The sequence below is a fragment of the Saccopteryx bilineata genome, chromosome 12, assembly GCF_036850765.1.
Source record: "Saccopteryx bilineata isolate mSacBil1 chromosome 12, mSacBil1_pri_phased_curated, whole genome shotgun sequence".
NCBI lineage: Eukaryota > Metazoa > Chordata > Mammalia > Chiroptera > Emballonuridae > Saccopteryx > Saccopteryx bilineata.
Window position 1 is genome coordinate 57,247,802 of NC_089501.1, and position 11,480 is coordinate 57,259,281.

At 57.7% G+C, this 11,480-nt stretch overlaps 1 long non-coding RNA gene across 1 annotated transcript; it reads left to right on the forward strand.

Annotated features, from left to right (window-relative positions):
- The first annotated feature begins 6,701 nt into the window (after nucleotides 1–6,701).
- On the forward strand, nucleotides 6,702–11,219 carry LOC136316017 (uncharacterized). Its single transcript, XR_010727641.1, has 3 exons — nucleotides 6,702–6,893; nucleotides 8,976–9,099; nucleotides 11,050–11,219. It is a non-coding gene; the product is annotated as an uncharacterized lncRNA (long non-coding RNA).
- Nucleotides 11,220–11,480: the final 261 nt, after the last annotated feature.

Consider the following 11,480-nt stretch of genomic DNA (forward strand, 5'->3'; position numbering starts at 1 on the left):
GGGTGCTGGGGGTAACATATTCTGGGAATTGTGGTGAAAACCTCCAAGTACCTATATCTCTCCTTCCTAATTCTTACATTCCCCACACCCTCTGGTACCTCCGTCTCCTCCTCCTCCTCTTCCTCTTCCTCTTCCTCCTCCTTCTCCTCCTCTTCCTCCTCCTTCTCCTCCTCATCTTCTTCCTCCTCCTCTTCCTCCTCCTCCTCCTCCTCATCCTTGTACCTCCATCTCCTCCTCCTTCTAACACCTGCATCTCCTCCTCCTCTTCCTCCTCCTCCTCATCTTCTTCCTCCTCCTCTTCCTCCACCTCCTTCTCCTCCTCCTCCTCCTCCTCATCCTTGTACCTCCATCTCCTCCTCCTTCTAACACCTGCATCTCCTCCTCCTCTTCCTCCTCCTCCTCATCTTCTTCCTCCTCCTCTTCCTCCACCTCCTTCTCCTCCTCCTCCTCCTCCTCATCCTTGTACCTCCATCTCCTCCTCCTTCTAACACCTGCGTCTCCTCCTCCTCCTCCTCCTTATCCTTGTACCTCCATCTCCTCCTCCTTCTAACACCTGCATCTCCTCCTCCTCCTCTTCCTCCTCCTCCTCATCTTCTTCCTCCTCCTCTTCCTCCACCTCCTTCTCCTCCTCCTCCTCCTCCTCCTCATCCTTGTACCTCCATCTCCTCCTCCTTCTAACACCTGCATCTCCTCCTCCTCTTCCTCCTCCTCCTCATCTTCTTCCTCCTCCTCTTCCTCCACCTCCTTCTCCTCCTCCTCCTCATCCTTGTACCTCCATCTCCTCCTCCTTCTAACACCTGCGTCTCCTCCTCCTCCTCCTCCTCCTCATCCTTGTACCTCCATCTCCTCCTCCTTATAACACCTGCATCTCCTCCTCCTCTTCCTCCTCCTCCTCATCTTCTTCCTCCTCCTCTTCCTCCACCTCCTTCTCCTCCTCCTCCTCCTCATCCTTGTACCTCCATCTCCTCCTCCTCCTAACACCTGCGTCTTCTCCTCCTCCTTCTCCCCCTCCTCCTCCTCATTCTCCTCCTCCTCCTCCTCCTTCTCCTCCTCCTCCTCCTCTTCCTCCTCCTCCTCTTTGTACCTATGTCCTCTATGCCTTCTGGTGCCAGTGCCTCCTACAAGCTCTGGTTCTGGACCTGGTCCAGACTCACCCTGGGCACATCTATCCGCTGTAGAGAGCCTCCAGCCCAGGTGAGCCCCCCCCCCACTTCTGGCCTGGGAGTCCAGGTCCCCCAGCACTCAGGGCTTCACACTGTGTCTCTCTGGGAGCTCTTGTGAGCCCAGCTGCATGGTCCCCAGAGTGCCCACGGGCTCTCTTTGAATCTCCGAAGACCCCGATGTAAACAATCCTGATTGCCTTTTACTTCAGCAGGACCAACCGGCCAGAGAACTCCCACGCGCCTGGTTAAACATGCACAGCCCTTTGGAGACCAACCCCAAGGACCCAGCGGGGCTTTGAGAGACAGTTTGGTGTCATGTACGGGGACCGCTGCCTTTTCTGAGACGGCGTGGGGTCTATAGCCCATAAAGCACATCTCTTTCTCTGTCATCGGCAAGCACGCACCTGTACCCCAACCCCATCCTTCACCTCCCCGCCTCCACCGATGTCCGAGAGGAAACCATCGGATTTCAAGCCACACCTGCAGAGGGCACAGTGAGGCTGTGAGGCGAGGACTTAGTTCTGCTGGTGAGGGACCTGGCTCTCTGCTTTGGGGCGTCTAACATGCAGTGGTGTGTAGCCAGTAGCCAGGGCCACCATCACAGCCGCCTGGCCCATGCAGCTTCGCATTGGATTCAGACAGATGGTAATGAAACAACAGAGCCACGAACTGGTGGGCCATCATCTTTAATCCTACTTGCACCCGGCGGGCAAGTAAAAACACACACTGGGCTCCAAAACCCACTCATTCAGTGCTCACAAAGCTACTGACTTATCTGAGTTTCCTAGAATTCACCCCTGTTCCCCATCTCCTTCTCTCTGCACAAACTCTGCACAAACTGGCTTCTCACTCAGCACTCCGCCATCTTGGCTGCTTCTCCTCTCCTCCATGTGGCCTTTCTCTGCTCTCCTCTCTGCTCTCTCCTCTAATGCTAATCTCAGGAACTGAGAGAACAAGCTCTCGTTCTGCCCCCATTTTATAGTGTAGAAATCAAAACCTTTAATCCAATATACAAAATAGGGAAGTCTCTAATACAAAGTCACTTATCTGAGGCATGATGGGATTGTACCACACGACATCAAAAAGGGTGGGAAAGGCTTGGTCCTAAAACCAAGCTACAAGGATCCTGCCTGCCCACAGCCCGCCCCCAACACATATTAATATCACCTGGGTGACGGCTTCCACGTGGGCAGCACCATCTTTAACAAAGTGAGCGTAATATATTTTATCTGCCCAACACCTTCCTCACAGCTTCCCCTCTGATTCTAATTTATAAAATAAGTGGTGAAAAACCGCCATTTTCTGGAGCATTTTCTCAATCTGTTGAGACTTAGCTTCCCGGCAATTGTCAACAGTTTGGCTCAAATAAACTCATTAAAAATTCTTGCAGGTTTGGATGCCTCTTCTATTGACCTCAGTGCTTCCCTTCCTGCTAAAGCCATGTCTTGCCTGAGGCCAGCAGGCCAATCTGGTCTGGTCAGGCCAGGATCAAGGAGAGGATATGTTTTTCTTTTCTCTTTTAGAGTTTTATTGACTGATTTTACAGAGAGAGGAAGGGGGAGAGAGAGGGAGAAACAGTGATTTGTTGGTGCACTTATTTATGCATTCGTTCATTGGTTGATTCCTACATGTGCCCTGACTGGGGATCAAACCCACGACTTTGGCGTGTCAGGATGATGCTCTCTAACCGAGGGAGCAACCCGGCTGTGGTCCTAGAGAGGAGACGTTTTCTGATTCCTGGAAGCCCGTGGCCTAAATGCGCCTTCACATATAACAGAGTATTAGGCCTGGCTCACACGTCTGAGGAGTGTCCACGTAAGACCCGTCCAAACCTGTGGAGAACTGGTGTCCGTTTCTTTGAGCCAAACTGACGGCAATTGCAGGGAAGCAAAATCCCAAGGGATCAGGAGAACGCTGCCGACCAGGAGGGTTTCACCCTCATTTTATCAGAATCCAAGCGGAAGGCGTCAGGGGGCCCCACGGAATCCGTGGGTGGTGGAGCAGGGAGGCGGGACAGCGAGGGGGGGACGTCTGCGGGATTGGAGGAGGAGTGCAGGGAAGACACAGGCTTCCCTAGGCAGGGGTCGGAGAGTTCAGTTCACAGTGAACGTGGTAATAACAACAACGAGATGATCTGTGGTCTCGGCTCCCCTGTGACGAGAGGTCCGGAGATAAGAAATCGCTCTGGCGTTCCAAAGGCGTGTTATCGGGTGTGTTATCTCAGATGAGAAGAGAACAGACAGGCTCTGTGAAGGTCAAGATTGACCTTTGTTAGGGAAACGCACCGCCCTCGGACATGACCACCTACCACAGCTCGCTGCCAGTTAGAAAGTGTTCATTTCAGACCATCCTGTGGGGTGACTTTGGGTCCCCGAGTCTGCGAGGCCACTGTGGATGGAGTCCTCCCCTGAGCCTGTCAGGTTAGCATGTGGCCCCCATTTTTGTCCACAATGGGAATAAGTGGGACCCGGGTCAGATGTGCGGAAGGAGGGACGTGGCAGAGCCGGAACGTGAGCACCGCCAAGTCTCCGGGACGTGGCGGCAGCTGTGGGTCAGCCGAGCCGCAGACCGCAGGGCTGGTGGTAAGTTCCCGGGCCCGTCACGCAGGAACGACCCTGTTGACACCAGGCGGAGAAGACGAGGGACTGGGGGAGTAAGGGGCCTCGCACACTGTGGGCCCTGAGTGACGGAAGCCGCCTCCTCGGCAGAGTCTGGGGTTTGCAGGCGTGACGTCGCCCCGGGTGCCGGGGGAGGAGCCTGGGGTTTGCAGGCGTGACGTCGTCCCGGGCGGCGGGGGAGGAGTCTGGGGTTTGCAGGAGTGACGTCGTCCCGGGCGGTGGGGGAGGAGTCTGGGGTTTGCAGGTGTGACGTCGTCCCGGAGGGCGGGGGGAGGAGTCTGGGGTTTGCAGGTGTGACGTCGTCCCGGGTGCCGGGGGAGGAGCCTGGGGTTTGCAGGAGTGACGTCGTCCCGGGGGGCGGGGGAGGAGTCTGGGGTTTGCAGGAGTGACGTCGTCCCGGGGGGCGGGGGGAGGAGTCTGGGGTTTGCAGGTGTGACGTCGTCCCGGGGGGCGGGGGGAGGAGTCTGGGGTTTGCAGGTGTGACGTCGTCCCGGGGGGCGGGGGGAGGAGCCTGGGGTTTGCAGGTGTGACGTAGTTCCGGGCGGCGGGGGAGGAGCCTGGGGTTTGCAGGTGTGACGTAGTTCCGGGTGGTGGGGGAGGAGCCTGGGGTTTGCAGGTGTGACGTAGTTCCGGTCGGCGGGGGAGGAGTCTGGGGTTTGCAGGTGTGACGTCGTCCCGGGGGGCGGGGGGAGGAGTCTGGGGTTTGCAGGTGTGACGTCGTCCCGGGGGGCGGGGGGAGGAGCCTGGGGTTTGCAGGTGTGACGTCGCCCCGGGCGGCGGGGGAGGGTTAGGGAGGACACGACATCTCAGGAGCAGTCACCAGAGACAGAAGAGGACGCACCCTGCTGCTCTGAGAGCCACACCCACTGCACAGGCGGGGACGCCGGGTCACCCGCCGCTGCTGGAGGTCTGCTGGGTCCCCTCCCTGGCCTCCCTGACTAGCCACCTCAGAGTTGTGCCCGGGAGGGCAGAGTGCCCCCACAAAGCACACGCCTTTCTCAGCTCCCTGCCGTTGATGGCAGTCAGGATCACCCTGTGAAATTGGCACGTCTCGTGGGCGTGCTCCTGCAGCTCTGCTCTGCCGCCCCTTCCGGTCCTGGGGACGCCCCTTCCCGTCCTGGGGAGGCAGAGGTGAAACTGCTCAGATACGGGCAGGTGGGAAGGGCGGAGGAGCCGTGTCCCCTCCCGGGTGACGCGTGGGCGCCTTGCACCAGCCCCGGGCCACCGCCTCCAGACTCCTTGTTGCATAAGGAACAGATACGCCTGTTTGTGAGGCCGCTCCTGCCTGGGTAACAGCTGTGACTTCCAGCTGAGCACGGTCCTGTGCGACAAGCTTGTGGACGCACAGGGGTCCTGTGGGAAGTCGTGACCTCACCAGGCGATCTGATCACAAATTTTTCACTGGGCAGACCGTGGTGGGTAGTCAGACCGCGGGCACATACCTGCCCCAGCGAAGGCTTCCTGCTGACCCCCGCGAGCCCCATGCCATGCGTCTGGGCCTCTAGGTGAACACACCTTTGAGACACCTCTTTTCAGAGCCTTCTTCTAAGAAGCGTTCACCCTCGAGAGAACACGACACCAGTGACTCTCGGTGATCTCATCCCCACCTTGCTGTAGCTCACCTCCAAGGAATCTTCCTAAGTTCCCTCCTTAATTTCAAATGTACACACCAAAAAAAAAGAATAAAAAAAAAAAATTGCGAAGCTGTTCTCGGGGAGGCTGTGAGCCCTTGCTCCCGGCCTACATCATCATGTTGGCTCAAAGGAAGTCTTTGTAAAACTTCTGTATGGGTCTGGATGTTTCCTGCATCAACAGGAGACTCAGGGTGCCGCCGCCCCCCCACGCTATGCCGCTCTGGCGTCAGCATGATGTGGAGCCAAAGGCAACTGAGAAAAAGCAGGCGTGAAACCAGCTCTCTGCAGGCCCGATGTCATCTGACAGCAGAGCACCAGCCCCCTTGTGAAGGTGTCCCCAACCCCCGGACCAGGCCGGGCGAGCTGTCCCATCACCCAGGACGCGTCTGCACTGACAGCCAGTGGCTGCTGTCTCCTACGTGCCCCCAGGAGACCCGGCTCCCACCGTCTGCCCCCCCGGGAACGCGAGTCCCTGCCTGCACCTGGCCCCCGCCCACCAGTGTGGTGTGGCTCTGCTGCTGCGATGCGGTGGAGGCCCGAGTTCTAATCCCCCCTCCACCGTCTCCCCTCTGCAGCCACGCTGAGCTCCTGGGGAAATTCCCGTTTGTCTTTCTCCTCTTTGTCCGTCTGGTGTCCGTCTGGTGTCCGTCTGATCTGCGGGGCCGCAGACACAGAATCTTGGAGGGAGAAGGAAAAGGAATTCTTTCCTCCCATCCGCTCCCACGACGGAGGTTATAGGTCAGAGATGCGGGCGAACAAGGTGCTGTAATCGGTCATTAGTCCTTCACTGGGCAGACACAGTGGGCGGTCAGGACCCAGGCCTGTGACCGGTTCAGTCAAAGGCCTATCTTTGCCTCAAGCGGCCCCGCCCGCCGTTCCTGTGCGTCTAGCTCGCCACCCCTTTGAAATGCCAGCGATAATCCCCACCCTTCGAAGGCATGGCCTCCCTCACGAGAGCCGTACCGGTTCACCTGCGGCCCGATCCCCACCCTGCATTCTCCCGGGTCCCCGGAATCTTACACCCCCTCCTTAATTTCAGATGTGTAAAGGAAGCAGCAAAGCTGTTCTGCCTAGAAGCTTTGAGATCTGGCCTCCCAGCCCAGGTCAAAGGTTGTGGCTCAAGTACGATTTTATAAAAATTCTCTACAGGTGGGGACTTTCCTTATGGCGGCTTTCTTAAATGCTTCTCATCTCGGCGTGCCTGGAGCCCAACCCCAGAGAATGTAGCTCAGCTCCAAGTCAAAAGACAGACTCCTTAGGTCGCCCGTGATCGGCGATACCGGGGGTGAAGCCACACCCGCTGTTGTCACCGGGGAAGTGGGACCTCGGAGGAAGAATTCAGAGCCAGCAACTCGAATGATAAGGGCAAGTTCATTTAGAAAGTGCACAGAGGTAGTCAAAGGAAGACAGGTGGGCTGAGGGGCTGAGGGAGTTACAGACGCAGGAGACGGGAGGGTCCCTGGAGCTGGGAGCCACAGGTAAAGGTAACACACTTGGGTGGGGCGGGGCAGGGAGGAAGGGGGAGGGGAAGGGGTGGAGGTGCTCCTGAGAGCGCACCCTGGGTCCTGAGTCTTGGGGGCTTTGAAGGCGGGGTGCTCAGGGGAGGTCTGAGGTCAGGAGCCCAATAGAATATTCACCAGCTCTAAGCTGATGTCCCCCAGTGAGATTTATGTCACTGACTTCAGCCATCCTTGGGCGTGGTTGGCACAAAGGGAGCTCACTGGGTTTCTTCTGCTCTCTGGCTCCCAGAGTAGGGTGATTTGAGCTGTGTGCCCTCTGGTTGGGGAGGAGATGTGTACACCGTTTACTGCTCAGCGTCCTTGGCTAGGGAAAGATAGGGTTTTGTGACTGACGAGAGGGCTATAAACTGCTGTGTGTTTAACTCTGTGTCGGTTCCTCTCTGGCAAAGGGCCCATGCCCCTTGTCCTGTCTTCCGAGCCTGGCTCCCCAGAGCCCGCGGTCAGGAGGGGCACTGTGTTTGCTCAGGAGGGACGGGAGCAAAGGCCGAGGCAGACCTGGGGAGGACAGTGTGCTCCTGTTCCGGGCAGGGGTGCCCGGGGCCCCGCCCCGAGGAGGAGGAAGAGGAGGGGGAGGGGAACCGAGCGAGGCCAGCTGGTCTGGCAGGTCCGCCCTCCCGGGACTCACACCGAGGACTCTGACTGCCCGGGCGTGAGGACTGCGCGGGCACAACCTGCCCACGTTGGCACAGACCCTCTCGACTCTCTAGCTGGCAGGCAGTGCCCGGCCCCCATTGCTTAGGCCCCTGAACCCCGCCCGGCTGGTCGCCGGAGGGGTCGGCGGGCGCTGCCCCGAGGCGGCGTGAGGATGACTGAGCTGAAGCATTGACAGAGACACGAGGAAAACTGCCTCCTCTCCCCCCGGGGAGGGCAGGGCGACTCTTCCTGAGCAGACAGCCCGGACTCCTCAGCCCCCAGAGGGCATTGCACGCCCTGCTAAGCAGCCCCGTCTTCAACAGCTCCCCGCCCCCGACTCACCTCCCCTCCTCTGCTGCCCCCAGAAACCCGACTGCCCTTCCTCTGTCTCACCCCGTCTCCACAGACATGTGGGTCCAGGACGCAGCCGAAGCCGAGCGCCCCCCGCCCCTCTGACGGGCCCCCCCGGGTTCCCCCGTCTGCAGATGCGGAGCACGTGGTTAATGGCTGCTGTCCGTTTTCCTCCTGCGGGCCCGTCTGCAGTCGGTCTGATCTGCAGAGCCCAGCGGGGGACCTCGGAGGAGGAGTGACCCTGAGGTGTCCCGGGTGGGTGGGAGAGGGGGGCAGGTGGCCCTCTGGTGTCAGCGAAGTCTTCATCTGAGGTTTCAGTTCTTGGAGACTGATCTGCCTTCCCGGACCACTTTGAGAATTGTCTGGAAAATGGAGGGCTTGGGGGGAGAGGCAGGTTTTATTAAACAGACAGACAGACAGACAGACAGGAAACCCTCAGCCCCCGAAGCTGCCAGGTGCCTCCACGGTGGCCAGTCCTTCCCTCGGCCGATGGCTGTCCTGAGGAGGGAGAGGAGGCAGCGGGACTGGCCGGACAGGAGGCCTGTGACTGGAGGTCCACAGGCCTCTCAGGGTCTTCACAGGACGCGAAGTCAGAGGAGAGAGGCCAGGTGTCTCCAGGTGCAGCTTCCCAGATACCTGGGCCCTGCAGGCTGCACCCCAGCTTGCAAGGAAGCCTGAGGCTGTCCCGATGAAGAGACCCGGGCAAAGGGTGTTTCTGAGAGAGGGAACAGGACGATTAGGTCCACGGCCGGAGGGCACCGTTATCACTGCAGATAGCATCACACAGTGACGCCTGGTCTAAACAGTGCCTGTAATTTCCAGTCTGGTGGTCATCTGTCCAGTACCACGACTGCTCTCCGTCCAGTACTCACAAGGACTGCTCTCCTGTTGTCTTTGCAAACAGTATTTTTTTTGGGGGGGACACAAGGTTGCCTCAGGCCCTTTGCAGAAGTGACTTGGTCCCATTTTAACATCCAAAGGTTTGAGGATCAGATGGGCAAGGCAGCTCCGATCCTGTTTTAAAGCGGCCATGTTTATATTCTGACAATCCCACAGACTCCTCCAAACAGAGGAGCCAGATGTTTCACCTCCTGCGTCCAGCGTTCCTGCATTCCTGCTGAGAAACGCCCAAGAGCGAGAATTTCAAAGCCACAGGCCATCGGCCTTCACAACGGGCAGGGTGGGTTCCTTGTTCCTTGCAGGTTGGGTCAGCGCATGCTGAGACCGTGTGTGCAGACCTGCGCTCTCCGGGAGCCGACTTAGACGCCAGGCTTCCCGGTACAGGGCACCCTTCTCCTGGTCGCCACGGTGACTGTGACTGCGGGGAAGACGTCCCCTAGGGGGCGACGCCACACCGGTTGACAGGCACTGAGATGAACATGTGGTCCGAGAGAGAGAAAGAGAGAGAGAGAGAGAGAGAGAGAGAGAGAGAGAATGAATGAAAAGGAAGAGAGGCCCTCAGGGAACCCTCCTCGGGAAGGGAGAGAGGATTCTGCTGCCAGGGGCAGTGGGCAGCCCCCGGGGGTGGGGGAGGCGGGCGAGGGTCCCACGTAGCGTGTGATGGATGAAGCGAGGCCACGTGTAAGCTCAGAGCCATTCAAGGACTTCCTGTGTGGCTGTCACCCGCGTCACACGTGTTCCCGTGACTGAGACGGGCGTGCTCGTGGCACTGGGAAAATGCCCGAGGAAGTCGGGAAGGGCACACATTTTTGTGTTTAAACAGGGAGTCTTTGTAAAGGGGGGGGGGCAGGGAGAGGCTGCCCGGGTCCTCCCTGGGAGAGGCGGAGGGGGCCTGGGTGAGGTGTAGGCAGCCGGCTTTCGTGCAAAGCTTGAGACACCACTGACGGCCAAATCCTTATGTATTACAGAGAAAACGGAGGCCACAAAGAACAGACATAGGGAACCAGCAGTTTCTATGCAAATGCAGTCAGGATCAGGTGCTTTCTACATGCTGTCGATTCAGTTATCAGAACGTCCCTCTGTAAGCCCGGGAGCGAAGTGACTTCTCCCGAGACACTCAGTCCTGGGGGCTGCCCTGGGGGCCCCCCGGCCACTGCCCTCAGGTAGGAAAGATCTTGCTAGAACCAGGACTGCTCGGAGCTTTTCATGTTCCTTCTCATTTCCTGGGGCTGAAAGACAGACTTAGCAGAACATGACAATAGACATTCTGAGGCAGAGAATCTCACCTCCCTTAGCTAACGATATTTTGCAGGGAAGTCTACTCTCTCCCTCTATCATCTTAAAACGGGTGACCTAGGCCCTGGCCGGTTGGCTCAGCGGTAGAGCGTCAGCCTGGCGTGGGGGGGACCCGGGTTCGATTCCCGGCCAGGGCACATAGGAGAAGCGCCCATTTGCTTCTCCACCCCCACCACCTCCTTCCTCTCTGTCTCTCTCTTCCCCTCCTGCAGCCAAGGCTCCATTGGAGCAAAGATGGCCCGGGCGCTGGGGATGGCTCCTAGGCCTCTGCCCCAGGCGCTAGAGTGGCTCTGGTCGCAACAGAGCGACACCCCGGAGGGGCAGAGCTTCGCCCCTGGTGGGCGTGCCGGGTGGATCCCGGTCGGGCGCATGTGGGAGTCTGTCTGACTGTCTCTCCCTGTTTCCAGCTTCAGAAAAATACAAAAACAAACAAACAAACAAAAAAATGGGTGACCTGTCTGGGACCCCCGGCTTCAGTTTGCAGCAAGCATCAAGTGACCTCATCAGAAGTGAGGTCTGGCTGAAGGCCCCTCCCTTCCCTCCCTCACACCCACAGGGGACAGCAGGCAGTGCCCACAACAGACTCCCCAAGCCCCGCCCTGCCCCGCCCCCCAGGGCTGCAGTGCTCAGAGCGGTCCTCGGGCAGTGCCCACAACAGACTCCCCAAGCCCCGCCCCGCCCCCCAGGGCTGCAGTGCTCAGAGCGGTCCGTGGGCAGATTTCCCTGGGCTCCATCCAGCGTCCTGTGCAGAAACCCCATAATGTCACTACAAAAAAAAAGGGGTTCACTGATCTTTTCAAGTGAGGTTTCCAGCTGTGTTCTAGAAAGCCAGCTGAGACCTGCAAAGAAGCCGTTCAGAAGCTGGGAGTCTACTGGGGGTCACTGCTCAAAGAACATGCAGGCATAAAGGTTGTCATTGTTTTAAACCTGGCAGCGTCAGAAGTAACTTCAAATTCCTGAGAGATATTTTTACTGAAAAAGCCAAGTTGGACGGGAACGCCATGAGTCTCCTTGTGGCTCCAGAGCCTGCGGGAAGGGGGACGACAGAGCCCCCTAGTGAAAGTGCATCTCAATTGCAGGCAAAGCGCCTCTTCCGATCACACCTCATTTCTCGAGGGACAAACTTGCGAGTTTCTTGATGTACGAGGGGAAAATGACCACGCAGGTTATCTGGGTATATGTCACAAAATGTGGTTGAAAAATTTTATTTTGCTTTTAAATTATTAAAAACATTAATTAAAAGACAATAGAAATAACAAACATTTTATTCTTATTATTCCAGTATTTTAAGACATTTATATATCGTCGTTTAATATTATTGGTACACAAACAAAAATGATTATATGAAAAACAGACCACTGAAAT